The sequence below is a fragment of the Chrysochloris asiatica genome, unplaced genomic scaffold (assembly GCF_000296735.1).
Source record: "Chrysochloris asiatica unplaced genomic scaffold, ChrAsi1.0 scaffold00168, whole genome shotgun sequence".
Lineage (NCBI taxonomy): Eukaryota > Metazoa > Chordata > Mammalia > Afrosoricida > Chrysochloridae > Chrysochloris > Chrysochloris asiatica.
Genome location: NW_006408686.1, coordinates 4,433,321 through 4,437,701, shown reverse-complemented (window position 1 = coordinate 4,437,701; position 4,381 = coordinate 4,433,321).

The following is a 4,381-nucleotide window of genomic DNA, read 5'->3' as shown; positions in this document are numbered from 1 at the left end:
TGCTTGAGTCCATCGATGCTGCCACTTGGCCAATCCATCTCATTGGGGGTCTTCCTCTTTTTCTCTGACCCTCCACCTTACCCAACATGGTATCCTTCTCCAGTGACTGCTCCCACCTGACAATATGTCCAAAGTATGAGAGATGAACTTTGGCCATCCTGGCTCCAAGGAGCATTCTGGCTACACTTCTTTCAACATGGATCTATTGGTTCTTTTGGAAGCCCATGGTACTTTAAATATTCCCCTCCAACACCATCACTCAAAGGCATCAATTCTTCTATGGTCTGCCTTATTCACTGTCCAGCTTTTGTATGCATATGAGGTTACTGAAAATACCATGGCTTGGGTCAGATGCACCTTAGTCCTCAAGCTGACAACTTTGCTCTTCAACACTTTAAAAAGGCTTTGTGCAGCAGGTTTGTCTAATGTAATACATCGTCTGATCTCTTGACTGCTGCTTCTGTGAATGTTGATAGTTGATCCAAGAAGAATGAAGTCCTTGACAACTTCAACCTTTCCTCCGTTGATAAGAATGTTGTTTATTGTTCCAGTGGTGAGGATTTTTGTTTTCTTTACATTGAGATGTAATCCATAATGAGGGCTGTGCTCTTTGATCTTCATCAGTAAATGTTTTAAGTCCTCTACACTTTCAGCAAACAAGGTTGTATCATCTGCATATTGCAGGTTGTTAATGAGTCTTCCTCCAATCCTGATGCCATTTTTTTCTTCATATAATCCAGCTTCTCAGATTATTTGTTCAGCAGACAAGTTGAATAAGTACGGTGAATAGCAGAGAAACACTGTCAGAACTAAAGAATAGGAGAGCATTTGATGACCCCTTTGGGATTTTGTAGACTGTACATACCACATTGTGCGTACTACTCAGACTCATTTATTGAGTATCCTGTAATGCTTCCATTTGAGTAGTGACTAGAGCAGAAGGCGCTATGAAGTCCAGTCTGCAGTGCAAGCTGCTCTGCCACTTGGGGCATATAATATGGTAGATCCAATGATACACAAAGGGGTGAGCCTCTGGTTAGCCCCAACAGGATACTTAACAAACAGCTCTCTAGGGTTTTGGAGTAAAGCTAACCCTCTTCGGCAGATAATTATTCCCTAGAGAGACAGTTCCTAAGCTTGCTAATGTCACCTAGTAAAGACAGAAGACCTGATCATGGGACATCAAGCAACCATATAATCTACATTACCTACCATGAGCTGTGTATTACCTTATCTACCGATCCATAAGTCAGCGTTATCAAGTGGAAATGGTACATGGATAGGAGTTATATGAGCAGATGACTCAGATTTGGCTGACATGAACTCCTACTGTATTTTCTACTTTTTTTCCAGCTATTACTTTGTATTCACAGGGGAGTTTCTTATCAGTTGATCAAGGAGAAAATCCTAAGATTTGGTTTATTACAGTTGTAAATAATATGCTGACACCTACCGAAAGCATGGAGTCCGTGGGAGGTGCAAGGGGTTAAACATTCAAACCCACCCAGAGGCACCTAAGAAGACAGCCTGGTGACAGACTTCCGGAAGTTCCACTCTGTACACAAGGGGTCTCTATGAGTCAGAATCAACTCGATGGCAACTAACAACAACAACAACAACAACTGGAAACATTACAAATTCAGTGAGCAGTAGTTCTAGAAGAAGCGTGATTGGGAAATGGTTAGCACATTAGCATGTCTCCTGTTAATTATTATTATTATTATTATATGTGTGTGGTACAAAATAGTCATTTTTTTGTTTATAATTTGGTCATTATTTTTAGGGAAGATACAGCTGGTGCTTGAGTCTCAGCTCAAACAAAATGTTCTGCATGGAGGAGACTGGGTTGATGAAACATATGTGATTCAGTAAATGACCTTGTCAATTTAAGATAGTGGAGTGGACAAGAGCAGGCATTCTGGGTGATAGGCAAGTTATTTAAGCTCTTTTTGCCTTATGTTACTCATCTGTAATATGGTGTGGCACTGTAGGATAAGCACTGGACTGCTAACTGCAGGTTGGCAGTTCAAACCCACCAGCTGCTTCTTGATACCTTATGCAGGGTCTCTATGAGTCAGAATATATCGACGGCATAAAACAACAACAGCAATAACTTCTACTTCTTTGTGTCGTAAAGATTTGATGAACAGAAAGGAATAAAGAGTCTGACAAAGAGAGATACTCAGCCATGTGAACTGTTGTTATCCCAGCAGTTACTGACAATTTTCAAAACTCTTTGACCTAGAAATCAGACTTTTGAGTGAGACGGCAGAGGTCATCATCATCTCCATTTTGCAGAAGGGGGAATGGAGGCCAGTGCAGGAGCGAGGATTATGTAGGGTGTTGTGACAGATTCTGGGCTAGACCCCAGCACTCCTGAAAGAACTGCTGAGCCAGTTGTCAACCCGTGTGTATCGGAGTAGAACCATGCCCCACAGGGGTTTCAATGGCTGAGTTTTTGGAAGTAGATTGTCAGACCATCTTCTGAGATGCTTCTGGGTAGACTTGGATCTCCAAACCTTTTGTTTATCAGTCACGTGTGTTAAAGGTTTCTACCACCCAGGGATTCCCAAGGCTGTCTAGATATGTAGCTAGCTGTTGTGGGTTGATGCCAACTCATGGTAACCTAATGTACAGCAGAACAAATTGTTCCTCAGTCAGGCCTTACAACAATCACCAGTATGTTCAAGTTCATCTTTGAGGCTACTGTACCAATCCATCTCATTGAGGGTTTCCATGTTCTCCATGACCCTCTGCTTCATCAACATAATGATCGCCTCCAGCCATTGATTCCTCCAGATGGTGTGCCCAAAGCAAGTAGGTTAGGCCATCACATTTTCACTGGCTAATTTTCAGAAGGACATCACAAGACCTTCCCTCCTTGTCAGTCTTAGTCTGGAAGCGCCACTGAAACCTGTCTAGCATGAGTGGTCTTGCTGATATTTGAAACACCAATGACATTGCTTCCAGTATCAAAGCCCATGTAGGCCACTAAGGTATGATGACAAGCTGACAGAGATGTGGTGGTATTGATACCTAGGATTCCACTAATGTCTTGAGGCAGGATTTTTGGTAAGTGGTGGGGTGGGGGGTGGTCCTTCACAGGTCTGGCACTAAGGTATGACAAGCTGACAGACAGGTGGTGGAATTGATACCTAAGATTCCACTAATGTCTTGAGGCAGGATTTTTGGTAAGTGAGGGGTGGCCCTTTACAGGTTTGGAACTGGCCCTTCACAGTTTGGACAATTAAGAACAGGGACTATGGTAGCTGGAAGGTGATTTCTTTCAGCACCTCTGCTAATGTCTGTGTTCATGCCCACTTTCTCTGGTAGTTCCTGGACTATAAGGATTAAAAGTCTCATCCTAGCCCCAAAAGTACGGCAGCCAATCACACACCCTTCTCTGAGAAGAAGCCCTAGGTTGGCAGAACCAGCTGGATCCAGTTATGTCCTTCATAAGAAATGGTTGGGAAAGATTTTTGTCCTGTGCTGGAAAGAAATTGCAGTTTTTAAAGATCCATTCTTCCCTTAAAATTTTTATTGTGGTTTGGGTGAAAATTTACAGAGCAAATTTGTTTTCTGTTTTGCATTTGTTTTACACATTTTGTTTCATTATGTTAATTACGGTTTCCTCAATGAAACAACACTCTTCCTGATTCCTCCCTGTTTTTTTTTTTTTTTTCCTTCTTTTTTTCTGCACTTCCTGCCTTTTGAACTTTGTTTTCAGTCTCATATGGCTGATTGTTCTGGAGAGTTAATTACTTGTTTGTTGTTTGGCTGCAATGTGATCCCCAGGGTGGGGTCAGTAACAGGTTTAAAAGTTGCCTAAAGACCCTTTCTGTGTGGCCCTGTGGGTTAATGCAAAGCTGTTTGAACTGCAAGGTCGGTGGTTCAAGCTCACCAGCTGCTCCTTGAAACCCTATACAGGGTCGCTATGGGTCAGAACTGACTCGACAGCACTTCACAATAACAACAACAAAGACTTTGTGAAGAGAACTTAAAACATTAACTGATGAAGATCAAAGAACACAGCCTTCAGTATGGATTACATCTCAAAGTAAAGAAAACAAAAATCCTCACCACTGGACCAATAAACAACATTCTTATCAACGGAGAAAACATTGAAGTTGTCAAGGACTTCATTCTTCTTGGATCAACTATCAACACTCACGGAAGCAGCAGTAAAGAAATCAAATGACGTACGTATTGCATTAGGCAAATCTGCTGCACAAGACCTTTTTTTTCAATACTTTATTGTGAATTATGTGATAGTTTACATGGGAGGACATCAGCTTCGCTTTGATCCCATCGTATATTGTTTCCTTGCCATGGTTACAATCCCCTCTGCACAAGACCTTTTTAAAGTGTTGAAGAGCAAAGT